The following is a 15,482-nucleotide window of genomic DNA, read 5'->3' on the forward strand; positions in this document are numbered from 1 at the left end:
TAATTTCTCACTTGGTTAACTACCAACTCACTATCTCCATATACTTTCAAGGCTTGAATTCCTCTCTTTTGGGCAAGTAGGAGACCTTGAATCAAGGATTCATATTCGGCCACATTGTTGGTGCAACTGAACTGGAGCCTAAATGAGTAGTATCTTATTTGTGCAGGAGAGATCAACATAATACCAGCCCCTAATCCATTTCTATTCCTTGAGCCATCAAAGTACATACTCCATATCTCGCTCATATCTCCATTAGTCCCTACAAGATTGGGGACTACAGCATCCTTTTCTAAAATATACTATGTACTAAGGCCTGTCTCAAGATTTTCTGACATAGGCTCAAACCGATATGCATTTTCCCACTCATCCAAGAAAAAGTTAGGTATCTCTACTAGGGAAGTGGTGGGCTCATTCACTGTGTCATTTTCATCCATCTCTAGGATAGGGCAATTCATGTTGATGGGATTAGGGGTGTAAGTTTCAGTATGATGGATGGCTTGAGGCTCTGCTTTGATTGAAGCATTGGCTCCATATCCGGTCTTAAAAGACATATATGACCAATTAGCATATATGAATCCACCTATTTGGGCAGTGAAGTCTCTTGACAGACAAATAGCAAAGTGTGGCTTGACCTCAGCAATAGATATGTCTTGGGTCACAGTACAACTAGGGCATGCATGTAAGGCCATCTCCACATTCATAAGGATTCCTATAATCTTGACAGTACTACCATCCAACTGCAATACATCCCTAACAATGGGATCATATTTCATTCCTAAAGCATCAGCAACACACCTAGGCATTACCGAACTGCTAGCCCCAGAATCAATCATGCAATTATGGACTAGCTTGTCCCCTATAATTAGAGAAACATAGAACGGAGGAGGTCTAACCTTTTTGCTTGTTTCTACTTCCCTTGATGGTGTGGCACTTTCCATACTAGGTGTCTGATCCTTTGGTTCAATTCTTTCAAATTCTTGCTGCAGCAACCTCTTTTGCATGGGTATAGTAGCAACAGCATCCCACATAGAGATATTCACATTTTTCTTCTTCATTTTCTCTACCACACTGAATGGCATAACAGGTGTTTTGGTAGGAACTTTGGGAGTTGCATTTATATGAGGTTGAGATGGAATAACCTGAGGATCACTTGTATCTTTTCTGCCCTGATTTTGTCTTTGTTGTTGAAAGGCACTTGATTGATTGTTTTCTGCTTGCTCATGAGATATTGCATTTGAAGTTGAGGCCTGATTGGGAGGAGGAGGGATAACATGTTCCATAGCTCCCCTTTTGCTTCTAGTGTTATGAGCAATGGAATCCCGGTTGACATTACAATGCTCCTCCATCTGATGATTCATAAAAGAGCAATCACCCTGTCTTTGCATATCTAAGGCATCCTTAAATTGGTCCTCCTTGTATGCTTGCTCATGAGATGCTATAGGTTCTTGGATTTTCAAGGCCATAAAAAATTTAGCCTTCTGACACATGCAATAGGCATAGGAGTAATTGCAGGAGGGACAAAAATCTTGATCCTGAGCCATATTGTTTTGAGAGACTATGGCTCTACTTTGATTTACATTTGAGGTTGAAGCATGGCCACCCTACCTATTCTGATCGAAAGAATTGTTCCAATGATTAGGATTTGGGAGCCTACCACTGTTTGGAGTTTGATATTGCAATTGATGAGGCTTACTACCTTGAGCCTACTGCCTTTCTAAAGTCACCACCTTGTTGCTCACTTTCTGCATCATAGAGAAATTATCCTCCAGCCTCTTTCCTTGATCTTCTAACTTCCTCCCTTGATCTTGTAGTTTTTTATCAAGGTTCTTCTCTCTTTTGTCCATGTTTTGCATCAGAGATTGCATCATTTCTTTGATTTCATCTATCCCATTTGAAGATGTGGAAGCTTGAGGGACTGGAGTAAGAGATTGTGATGTGGAAGTTGTGGGAAGAGGAGCCATTGTTGGTTGGTGATTTGGGATATCAGGAAAGAAGGGCATAGGAAGCCTTGGAGCTAGTTTGCCTCCTTGTATTAGGATGTTCTCTGATTTTATTGCTATATCATAAGCATTAGGCAAGGTATCTCCTCCCATAGTTTGGATTGTAGTGGCAATATCACTGTTAAAAGCTCTAAGGTAATGCAAGAAGGCATTACCAGGGGTAGGTTTCACCGAAGTGGGTATTCTATCCCATGTCTTTTGAAATCTATAGTTAAAATCAGTCATACATTCATGGGGGGCTCTTTTTATAGTAGTCGACTACTCTAAAAGTGACAAATAGTCACTTTTATCCTCAAAATATTTGCACAATCCTGCTCCTAATCCATCCCAATTTTTTATAGAACCATGAGCTAAACCTCTATACCATTGTAGTGCTTTTCCTTTCAAGGATGAGGCTAGGAGCCTAACTACAACATCATCCTCTATAATACCATGGATATTTTAGACATTTGCAACCTCTTGAATGTGCTCTGAGGGAGAGATAGAAGTTTCACCAGTAAACTCTAGTATACTCTTGAGTGCAGCTATTAGTATGTCATGTCTTTGGGCTAATAAGAGAGGGCTCCCACCATTAAAGGTGGCAAAAGTATGAGCTCTAGGAAATGCCATATAGACAAGTGGTCTATTGATACGTATTGATGGCAGTCTAGGTTGAGATCTAATAGTAGGAGGAGTAGAGATAGATCTTGTAGGAGTATTTGTTACTATTGCACTCCTAACTGGCAATAAGGATACTCTAGTCCTCCTTCTTCTAGGGTTTGATAATGAAAGCTCTTGTTAATGAAACTTACCTCTAGAAGATGCCCTTTTCTCAGCTCTAGGCATGAATCACTACAACTTTGGTCTGGAACCAGATATGTATTTGAAGCTCAGAGTCACCAAGTACTTTGAAGAATGAGCCTCTTGAAGGCTTGAATACTAAAGCTAGTACTATCTCTTCAGTATTAGTTTTGAAATCTTCTTTTGACACCAGTAGACTTTAAATCTTTGATAGTTTGTCCCATCGGGCGTGCCAAAAATTGTTGTCACTTAGGTTTGCACCCTTGTCCAAGGCCTATGCATGAGGATAACCTAGTGAAACATAGAAACAACCTCCAAGATGTGGGACTTGAACTGTGAGGTTGAGTCTCCGGAGAAGGCTGGCTTCCTCTTACTATCAGGGTGCACCTAACTACTCTTGGAGAGGAAAAGGGAGAAGGAGAGCATGAAAGAAAATCTACCTAGTCTAATCTAAAGAGGTGATGCACCAAAATAGAGTGTTCAGACTAATCCCTGCCCATATATGCACTACTGAACCAGAATGAAACTAAGGATATACACATCCAGACTTGCTTTGATCTAATAACCACATGCAGATCAGAAAACCAAGATGAATGACATAAGGAAAGAGGTTCACTTTATATCATTCACAGACCAGCAGAGATACAGTCATGTAGATTATAGATTTTCACAAAACAATGGTGAAGGCAAAGAGTTCTTGCACTTTCATACAAATGGCTGAAGGAGATAGGTGGAGAATCATACAGTTTAGAGGCACAGGGGAATTTACACTGGAATTGCAGAGCAACAGCAGAGAAAAGTCAGAGAAAGGTCGACCTGGACAAAATTTACAAAATTTGCCTTTATAGCTCCAGCATAACTGGGATTTTTTGCTCTGCAATTACTGCTCAACAACTATCATTAAGCCTCGCTGACTAAAAATCTGATCGAGGCATGGGTCTTTGGTACAACACAATCTGATATCTCACTGAAAGAGCCTTGAGAAGATAGAACGGCGCCAATGAATATCTTTTGATCAGGTAGATGGATTCGCCATGATGATAGAATGTCCCTTCTGCATTTATCACTCATTCTGGAGTAGCTGAGCATAGATCACAAAATCAAATTTCATGAAAAACTTGACTTCTTCTATTTCTGGTCCACGAATCAGCAGGTCGAAGAGTCAACAAGGTCCCACAAGCCAACTGGGCCACGCAGGCCAATCACCTCCTTTTGTTTTGCCACCTGGGAAGTCTTTCTACGGTTGACCACCTTCCTTTTATTGACTGGGCGTTATGTCGCTATGGGCGAAATACTCAAAATTTGTGATAGCGCCATAGCGCCCAGTGGTGAACTTCTATTCAACTAATCGTGCCACCCTTTAAACTGTTAACGTTAACTGTGATGTCTCCAAACCTGACCGCAACATTAACTATCTGCTCCTTAACTGTTATATTTACTGTGCTTCCTCCCTGGGCCCATGAGGACACGTGTCCCTTAGGCGCTATGTCGCTATGGGCAAATAGTGTGCAACTTCCCATAGCGAGATAGCGCCCAATGTATATTTCCATTGATCTGACGATCGCAAAGACTCGACGTACTCTGCACATTCATCCATTGAAATTTCTTGGGCCCACGATCCACCTATCACACCTGGCCTGACATAGCACCACCCTGTCACGTCTTAATATTGCTTGACCCCACTAACCTGCCACATGTTGCTAAGGTGCTATGTCGCTATGAAAAAAATTATGTGTATTTTCTCATAGCAAGATAGCGCCCGCCGTTGATTTGTGTCAATCCAAGGGTGAAGAAAACTGCGCGAAACATCTGAAAGATGGCAGGTCCAAAACTGTTGACATCAAGATCCACCCAGTTGGTGATGAGTCAGGACTTCATTTCAATGCGACCACCCCTCCACGTCACTTGCGGTCGCACCATGTCTTTGGCCGGCCAGGCGCTATGTCGCTAATGGCGAGAAGTGCCAATTTTTTTGTTAGCACCATAGTGCCCTCTGATGATGCATTACTTTTCTGACCCACCCCTTAACCTCTGCCTTGCAAACTGGACCCACCATGCCACATGTTGATAGGGCGCTATGTCGCTATCGCGATAGGCTTTGGAAATCTCCATAGCGACATAGCACCTAACCATTGATTCTCTTTGATCCAACAATGGAGAGGTCGCGGGCGGTCAAAAAACAACCTTAGGAAATAAGGGAATACTCTAAGGTTTGAACATTTAATTTTTTCAATATTCCCATGGCAATTAAAAATAATAATAAAGCGGGGAGGGTAACTGTTGGGCGGGGCAGCATTTTCAAATTTTGAATCTTGGTGGAGGTAAAAAATGTGGTAACAGTTTCCAAAGGAAGGCCTATTCCATTTCTTAAGCTTCCATTTAGTGTATTATTATTTCTTAGAAAAGGAATACATAATCATATTGTAGGTCAGACCCCAAGTCTCCACTACTCAGTAATGAAACCAAGGAGAGAAGAATCTTGTAGCCAAATTAGTTGGAACTTGAAGGGGGGATTTTAGGAGCTGTAATTGAAGTTGCTGAATATAGAATAGGCCAAGGATTTGAACCTCTCCAATCAAAACTTTCAAAAGTGGGACTCATACTACCTCTAAGCCAAAAAAATAGAAACAAGAAATATATTCAATCTTTCAGAGATAACATTTTCTTCCTTTTGAACAATACTCACTTCTTTTTTCCTGCTCGCTGCTCCCACCATCGCCTGGACTAACGGTTGTTGGGGTCATGTCTGCTTGACCTATTTCTTCTGGCAGTAGATCAGGGGTTAGGTTTTTTTCTTTTATTGTTGCTATAAATGCTACCTCTTATGTGGATGTGGAAGCTTTTGAAGTTGATGTCCATGGTTTGGGGATTCTAGTTGTGCATCGTCCAATTTTTTTCTCAGTTGTGACTCCTGTCACAGTTTGCAAACCTATTCGGTTGGAGTTGGATAATGATATTGCTGAAGAAATTGCTCATACGATTGAGGACTTCTCTGAGAGGGCAATTATTTTCAGATTTTGAGGCTTCTAGCCTTCCCTTTAGGCTCTTCATGCTTGGAAATCTAAGCACTGGGACTTGTTGATTTCTAAATCTGTCCAGATTTACCTTGTGGCTAGGGGTTTTTTCATAGTAAAATTTGATGTTGCTAACGAGAGGAGGGCTATTTTGTGTAGTCGCTTCAACTAGGGAGGATCATTACCCTTTGTTGGCCAAACCTTGGCATGAGGGTTTCAACCCTGCATTTGAATATTTTTCTCATATGCCTCTTTGGGTCAGGCTCCTAAATCTTCCACTTCACCTATGGATGGATTCAGTTCTTGAAGCTATGGGAGATGCCATTGGTGACTTCCAAATGGTGGATTCTAAATCTTATGATATTTTACATACTACTTATTCTCGCATCCTCGTGGTGGTTGATACTTCAAAGGGCCTCTCTGAGAAGAGAAAACTTGAGGTCCCTAATGGTTCCTAGATTCAGACTCTAGACTATGAAGGAATTCCTTTCTGTTGTAGGGTCTTCTCTAGGATAGGACATATTGTAGCGCGATATCTTGCGAAAATGAGGAAATCAAAGAAAATACCTTCTTGGTGGTTTGGGGCTTTGGTTTGACATTACTCAGTCCTTAAAGACTTTGCTCCTATGGTTTCCCCCATGATTGTGGTGGCTACAGGTGCTTATAGCTCTCCCCCATCTGACTAGGCTATTGATCTATTGTTGGAGGTGGATGTTGTGGTTGCCTCTCCCTCTGTAGGTCAGGATCCCATGGGAAATTTTTCTGGTGAGGTTTTGGCTGCTTCTCTAGTTGGGTGAAATGTCGATGCTTTAGTTTGGGGGAAGGAGGCTTCTCTGGTGGAGGAAGGTTGGACAAAGGTTCAAGGAGAAAAATAGAAATGTTCCCAACAATCCTCTAATCAACTTCTTAGATCTCACTCTTTTGGGATTAAAGGGTCCTAAATGGTTCTATTGAGTTTTATTTGGTGGCAGAAGTGTGTTGTGTTATCTGTGAGGCCACCTTGGTCACCTTATTTTGGTTGGTGACCTGTTTCACCTCTGGTCTGTTGTATCTTTTGTTCAAGCTCCATTGAAAATATTTTGATATGCAAAGGGTTTCGAGCACCCTTCAAAACATGTTTTACTTAATCAAAAACATCTTCTTCCTTCTCCTATTGTTCTAATCAAAAATCCCATCAATAGATTTAATATCAATTAAATGCAAGAGGTCCATAATTTATTGGAAAAACTCAAAAGGACCCAAACAAGTTTGCCCTCCTCTTTTCTCATCTAAGCTTAGCAAAAAATTAAAATCACCCACTACAACCCAAGGAAGGAAAGGAGAACATACTATTAAATTAACTTATGATAGTTTCCACCATTTATTATGTCAAAAAGAAGCAATTAGTTCAATTTGATTCAGTTAAAGGTAGTGAACATGCCTTTATTGTCAAAATCAAAATTTAATAATAATTTTGGATCCAATAATAATTATAATCATAATAACTATTATTGTAATAACAAATTTCAATCTAAATCATATAATTGTAATTTTAATACTACTAAAAAAAAACTTCTAAGAGGTCCTACTATATGTATTGTGGTAAGGACGATCATGTGACCAATTATTGTTTTAAGAAATGAAATAGTGAAAAGCACATGAACCAAAACAATCAACAACATAAACCTAATTATAGGGGTTATAAGAATGACAATTCATCTCATAATGCATTTACTTGTAGTTAGAATGTTTCGAAGCCTCTTGAATAGATTATCGATTCTAGTGCATCTCAACATGTTACTTCTCATAAAGAAATTTCTGATTTTATGATCTTGTTCAACTTGCTAAAAATTATACTTGTAAATTAGAAGCTATTGGTGATGTTAATGTTTCTAAGGGTGACCTATGTAATCTTCTTTATGTTTCTAAATTGAAATCATTTTTTCTTTGTATTTCCAAGCTTTGTCAAGACTAAAAGATTGAATTTTATAAGGACATGTTATATCATTCCAAGTTATTGCCAAAGCAAAAATGGACAATGATAACTTATTTAAATTTTATGAGTTTTCTCATTCAAAGTATTTCTTACTTACCACCATTGAGTTTAATGATTGGCATGAAAGACTTGGCCACATAAATTTTAACAATAATGCCTTGGTGAAAAAATTAAATGTGGTAGATTCATCGCCTAGTATTGTTCCTTCTAAAATTATATGTACAAGTTGAATGAGTGGTAAGATGCATAAGGACCCATTTCCTCATGGTCAAGCTTGGATGACAAATCATAAGTTGCACTCATACATAGTGACTTTTTGGGACTTATGGAGAATATCTCCATCAAGGGATCAATGTATGCACTTTGTTTATTATTTTTTAAGGAGACCTTGTATATTTTTTAATTAATAGTAAGGATCAAGTTCTTAATGTTTTTATTGAATTTCATATGTTTGTTGAAAGACAATCTAGTTTAAAATTGAAATACTTAAATATGATAATAGTAAAGAATATGTTAATATTGTATTTATTGGTTATTTGAAATCTTTTGGTATTAAACATGAGCTTATCATTCCATATATACCTCAAAAAAATGGTATTGCATAAATGAAGCATAAAACCATTCTTGAAAAGACTTGATGTTTATTGCATGTTAAGAACATGTATTGCAAATTTTGGGTTGAAGTTATGGCTTGAGCTACACGTCCATCAATAAAATTCTTACTAAAGCTATAAAGAATATGACTCTCAAAAGAGGTTTCATCTAGTAAGAAGCCCAATCTTAAGCATTTAAGGGATCTCCTCTTTAAATATGCATTGGTCATAATGAAAATTCTACAGCTTATAAACTTTACAATCCTATTACTAAAAAGGTAAAAGCTGCTAAAGATGTTTGTACTGCAGAAAATGGAGTACTTGATTGTTCGAAAGTTCATGATAGTGAAAGCTTCTCAAAGTAAAGTTGTGGTTGAGGACAATCCTCCATCTCTTAACCCACATAATGCTTCTATTAGTCATAGTGCCAATGATGATAATTCTATTACTTCTAAAAGGAAGCCTAAATGACTTAAAATTTTGATTCAAGAAAGTAATGATTATTTAGCTACAATAAACTATTGCAATTATGTTTTGATGTGTACTATTATGAATGCAATTGATCCCAATTCCTTTAAGCAAGCTAATTAATAACCTCATTGGCAAAAAATAGTGCAAGAAAATATAATACTTTGCTTGTTAATCTAACACGTGAATTAGATCCTCTCCCTCAAGGTAAAAGTTTATTTCTTGCAAATGGTACAAAGCTAACTAAAATCTCAATAATTATGTTACCAATTTTAAAGCTAGATTAGTTGCTAGAGATTTTACTCAAATTAAAGGTTTAGATTATAATGAAATTTTTGATTAAACTTGTTCTTTCTTAAGCATCTCAAATGAATTGGCATATCCATCAAATGGATGTTAAAAGTGTTTTTCTAAATGATGATTTACATGTTTCAACCTCCTAGATTTATTAAGGTGGTGAAAATTTAATTTCCAACTTAAAGAAATGAATTTTATGGTTCAAAACAATCTTCTACAAAATGGTATTCTAAGATAAATACACTATTTCTTCTAAAGGATTTATTAGAAGCAAAAATGATTTAAATTTATATATTAAAATAGAGAAGATGACATTTTGATTAATACTTTACATGTAGATGATTTGATACTAACATCAAGCTCCAAAAAATTTATTTCACACACAAAGTTTCAACTCAATCAAAAGTTTCAAATGATTGATTTTTCTATCTCAAATTAAATACAATCAAGATCTTTCACACAAGTTTAAAAGGAATGATGTTAATCATATTTCTACTTCTTGTGAATAAGGAACAAAGTTAATACTTGATATGCAAAATCTTTTAGTCGGTGCTACTTTATATCAGCAACTAGTTAGAAGTTTAAATTATTTAACTCTTCATAGTCCAGATATTTCTTATAGTGTGGGGTTTTGTTTTTAGATTTATGTCTAAACCTCAACAAACTCATTTTAAAGTTACGAAAAGAATTCTGAGATATATCAAAGGAAGAATTTTGAAAGATTTGATCTCACCAAACATTGAGATTTCAAATTTTGTACTCATTTGATTAGTAAATGTCTTACACAACATGTCATTTCCTCCAAATATAATATCATCCATAAATATTTCAGCAATCAATCTCTTATTTTCAGATTCAAATTTTAGATATAGTTATTGTTCACTTGTTCTAGCAAATCCAATATTAATCAAATATAAATGTAACATTTCATACCATGCTCTCGGTGCTTGTTTCAATCCATACAAATCCTTGTTCAGATTGCAAGTTTCAATCCATACAAATCCTTGTTCAGATTGCAAATCAAATGTTCCTCTTTTCAGGTTCAATGAATCCTTCAGGTTATTCAATATATACTTCCTCTTCAAGTATTTTATTTAGAAATGCAGATTTGACATCCATTTGATATGCTTTGATATTCTTGTATGTAGCATAAGCCAACAATGTTCTTACTCCTTCTAGTCTCACCACAGGTGCAAAGTCTCTCCATAATCTATTCCTTCTTCTTGCATATAACCTTTGCAAACTAGTCTTTCCTTATTTCTGACCACTTCTCCATTTTCATTCAACTTGTTTTTGAAAATACATTTGGTTCCTATCACATTCTTGTCAATAGGTCTCAATACCAATGTCAATGTGTTGTTCTTCTCACTCTGATCAATCTCTTAAATCATAGAGTTTATCCAATCCTAACCATCTAATGTAATCTTAACTATTTTTTGTTCAAAATCAACAATCAAAGAGGTAATGTCTCTTATCTAACTTCTTGTCTATGCTCCCGCACTTTTGTCACCAATAATTTGTTTAGGGAAATGATTCTTTCTCACATACTTTTCCAATACGGTTTTAGTTATTTGATTTCCATTAATTTCTTCACTCAGGAGGGGTTCAACTTCCTGCTTAGGTTGAACTGTCTAAAACATTCTATAACCTGGGAGTTGTTGTCTGATGCTTGTGGGTCTCTACAATAACTCGAGAAATGTTTTAGTTGCCTCTTCATACACATGTACAAACTTGTTGTAATCTTCAAATTCCTTCTTACTTTCCACATCATTCTTCTATGCAAACTCATCAAATCTTACATTTTCACTTTCAATCATCTTGGTAGTATCTTTGTTCAAACACTTATAAGCTTTGTTCTTAGATGAATAACCATGGAATATACCCCCATCTCCTTTAAAATAAAATTACCATTTCTTGCATCCTTCTGAATATAACACCTACTTCCAAAGATTTTGAAATAAATTACATTTAGTGTATGGCCATACCAAAGTCCATAGGGTGTCTTGTTTGTTCTTTTCTTCAATTGAACTCGGATGAGAGTATAAATAGTAGCTCTAATTGCTTCTCTCTAGAATATTTGAGAAACCTCATTTTCAATCATCAATGTTCTTGCACAATCTATAATTGATCTATTTCTCCTTACAACAATCCTATTTTGTTGGGGTGTCCTAGGAGCAAACAATTGTCTCTTAGTACCGTTCCGACATAAAAGTTAGTGAATTCAATAGACATAAACTCACTGCCTCTATTAGATATTAAATATTTCAAAGATTTGTTAGTTTCTTTCTCACCTCTAGCTTTATACCATTTGAACATATCAAAAGCATGTGATTTCACCTTCATGAACAAAACATACATCATTCTAGAATAGTCAACAACAGATAGTATGAAATATCTGTCACCATAGTACCTATCAACACCAATTGGAGCACATAAATCAGTAAGCACCAATTCCAAGATATCATTTGAACTGTGTGTCTTGCTTGAAAAAACTAGAATTTGTCATCCTACTGAACTAACATTCTTTGTATATAACATTATCTTGTTTTTGCAGATTCGGTAAGCCTCTTACTCTTTTCTTTTCACTGACTTTCACTATGTTCTCAAAGTTTACATGACACAACCTTTTATGTCATAACCATACATCCTCAAATTTATAAAATAAGCATGTCTGAATAGTAGAATCAAGATAGAACAAGTTACCTCTTGTTTGCATTCTAGTTCCAATTAGGGCACCTTCATCATCAAACATCTCGACTTTTTTATTCTGAAATTCTAGCTTATGACCTAAATTATTCGATTGTGCAACACTCAAAAGATTGTACTTTAGTCCTTGTACCCAATATGCATTATCACATCTGATCTTAGCATTCAATAGTAGTGGTCCTCTACCTTTCACTAGACATGTAACATCATTACCTAGCCTAACAATTCTACCATCATCAATTTCTTCAAATTTATCAAACTTACTTAGATTACTTGTCGTTGTGATGTGAGTAACCACTATCAATTATCCATGAATTATTCTTGCTAAAATGTGAAATAAGGGCAATTTCACTTTCATACCTTTCTCCATTGGAATCTTCCTTGATTGCAACATATACCATCTCAACTATTTCCTTGTCATCATCGAAACTGGACTTGGTGTGCTCTTCTTGAACAATGGAACATGATTTCTTCCCTTTGTCTTTGTAATCCTCGTTCTTCATGTACTTGAAATCTTTTGTGGTATTTTTGTCACTCTTACTTCTGTTAGGACATTTAGCAGCAATGTGACCAACCTCGTTACACTTGAAAAAAATCAAGGACAGTTTACCTTTGTATTTACCTTTACCTCTTGACAACCTTCTTGCAAGTGATGCTTCAAGTTCATCTAGATCATCCTTGGATTCAAATTCACTTTTATCCCTACTTTTCTTTTCTTTCTTGGAACTTACAATAGTTAGTGAAGATATGAAAGCATTTCCAATTGTAACCATACTATTGTTATAATTTCTTAATTCAAATGTAGTCAGTTGGCCAACTAAACTATCAAGTGTCAATAAATTACTAGGCATAGCTCTCACTTCTTGAGTTGTAGAAAATTTGATAGCATACATAAGTAGAATTGTCTTGAGAACTTTATTTACAATTTTAGATTCATTGATAACTCCTCCAATAGTTTTAATTCCACTCACAACTTCTTTGATTCAATTTACATACTGTGCAACATTCTCATCTTCTTTCATTCTTATTTCATCATGCGTTCCTTTAAGACATTCAACTTTGGCTCTCCTTACATTATCATCTCCTCCATGTATGAGTGCCATCTTATCCCACATCTATTTGGCAAGAGTAGTTCAAATTTGGCATCATTGAGTGCAAATGCAATCTCAATCATCGAACTATTATGATTTCTCTTCTCATTCATTTTCTCCATAGTCAGAGGACCAACATGGGTGGTGTGTTCATGTTCCAACCAATGTGTGACATTATCTCTAATTCCATATAGATGCAACTTCATTATATCCTTCCATGATGAGAACTTCTTTTTATTAAGTCTTGATACCTCTCTCTTATACATCTTTAATCTTTAGATCAAGTTCCTTTAAACTTCTTCCTCCAAGCACTTGCTCTGATACCAATTGTTAGATAATTGACAGGGGGAGTGAATCAGTTATGTTCAATTCTCCTACAGTCCCTTTCAACAACTTTAGTACCAAACAACATTTATAATCACCATAAGAAATCATTCATCTTCACCATTAACAAATTCAAACACTTTACTCCAAACTATTTATCCATTGTTCAATTATAACTGACTGACAGTAAAAACTTAGTGATACTGGCCATTAGGTGTGATCTACTTGTGGATATTGTTTTTTTGGTTGAATTAGGTATAATCTCTTAAAATGGTGAAAAACAACAATTTACTTTTCTTGGCTCCACTAAAGTTGAATATGTACCCATGTATCCAAAGAGGCCCTATTCTTAAGAAAATTACTTGATGATTTGGGTTCACCTCAAGAAGTTTGTAACCCTTTGTATTGTGACAATCAACGTGTCATTGCTTTGGCTAAGAATCCAATCTTCAATGCAAAAACCAAACATATTGCACTCTTCAACATCACTTTATTAGAGAACAAATTGAAAACAAAGAGATTTCACTTCTATATTGCAAGGGCAAAGATCAAGTGGTTGATATTTTAACAAATCCACTTTGTGAGTAAAAATTTCAACTACATTGTAAAAATCATAGTTTGCAATCCATTTAAGGTTTTGATGTTAACTCCCCAAGTAAAACTTAAGGGGAGGTGTTAGAGATTTAATTTTTACTTGGCTTAGGCTTATTTGTTTGTATTTAGTTTGAAATATTCCTTTGGCATTCCTACATATAATTTGTTCTTGTGTACATGAGTGGGGACAAGTTTTTTTTTTTTTTTCCTCCTTTGTTAAATAATAATAGTTTATCCTCCTTGGTGTAAATAAGAATTTACTATTTACACTTTACTTAAGTTTACTTAGGATAATGCATATTCATATTAGTTGTCATGTAGACACCTAGGAGTTTGCATATTCATATGAGTTGTCATGTAGACAAAACAGTAGTTTGCACTCCAATTGAGCACATGTTGTCTACTACATCTCTTTATGAGATACACCTTTGCATTCTTATCCTCTCATTATTGCACGTACATTCATGCACAATAGAGGATAATCCTCTCTTGGTGGACATGTTTAGTTGTTATGCTTATCTCTTTGCTAACTCCTAGTCATATTAGTTGCCTTTATATAAAAGGCACTTCTATAATGTATTCATCCAATTATTTGATATCCATTCTCATTTGATCATCATTTGTGTCTCTTGTGCTATCTACTGAGCTTCTTGATCTTGGTGTTGAATTATTGTCTTAGGCAAATTCTTACATGGTATCAAAGTCATAGGAGTTTCATTGCATAGCCATTAGAGAGATGTTTTTTGCAGGTAAAGATTGGAGCTTGCTGGTGCAAATCAGATATTGGTATCACATTCAAAAGATCAAAAAACCCCCCAAATCAACTTTTGTTACATCAAAATCAGACATCTGAGGTGAAATCTAGAGTCATTTGATTTTTGGAGGTGCAACAATGATGATTCAGGAAAAATAATTACAAAGGTGATTTTCAAACAACGATATCTCCCTCATTCAGACTCCTTTTTTTGAGCAATTTTTTTAATTTTGGGGTAGAATTTCGTGATCTACACATTGGTGCATGTTGTTTGTGATCTCTGTTCCTAAATTTTTCTAAAAATTGCCAATTCTAATTTTTACAACTTTAGAGGCTTTGTTCAGACTCATATGGACACATATTCAGGTGCTATTTTATTTGAAAGTGCATAATTTTTGTCTACTTTCCAAATCTAGTATCAGTTTGGAGTAATTTTGAGTGGACGTAATACTTTAAGCATTTGGTCATTTTTGACCTATTTTGGCACTTGTAATTAATTAGATCCTTGAGAAGTCATGTGTCTTATCTTGTTGAGTCATATATAGTTTCATATTTTCAGTTGTAAATATAAAAAAATCAAAGTTCAACTTTGGCCCAAAATTGGCAAGTGGCTATTGTACCCGCACTAAATATAAAGTGCCAAATCATATTTTTTGGGGTGGGGATTCTTTGATTGAGTGAAAAGGGGGGGTGTCTTGTGTTCTTGTGTCTCTCTTTCTCTCTTGTGCTCTTTTTAACTTTGCATCATGGGTTCACCTAAAACTCCACTTTTAACTTCACACAATTATACTACATGGAAAGATATTGTATGGAGTAGACTAATTGAAAAATGTTTAAATCTATATGTTGATAGTACAATTGTAAAACCCACTTATGTTGATGCACA

Source organism: Cupressus sempervirens, chromosome 4, assembly GCF_028749045.1.
Source record: "Cupressus sempervirens isolate cs-2001-9-10 chromosome 4, ASM2874904v1, whole genome shotgun sequence".
NCBI lineage: Eukaryota > Viridiplantae > Streptophyta > Pinopsida > Cupressales > Cupressaceae > Cupressus > Cupressus sempervirens.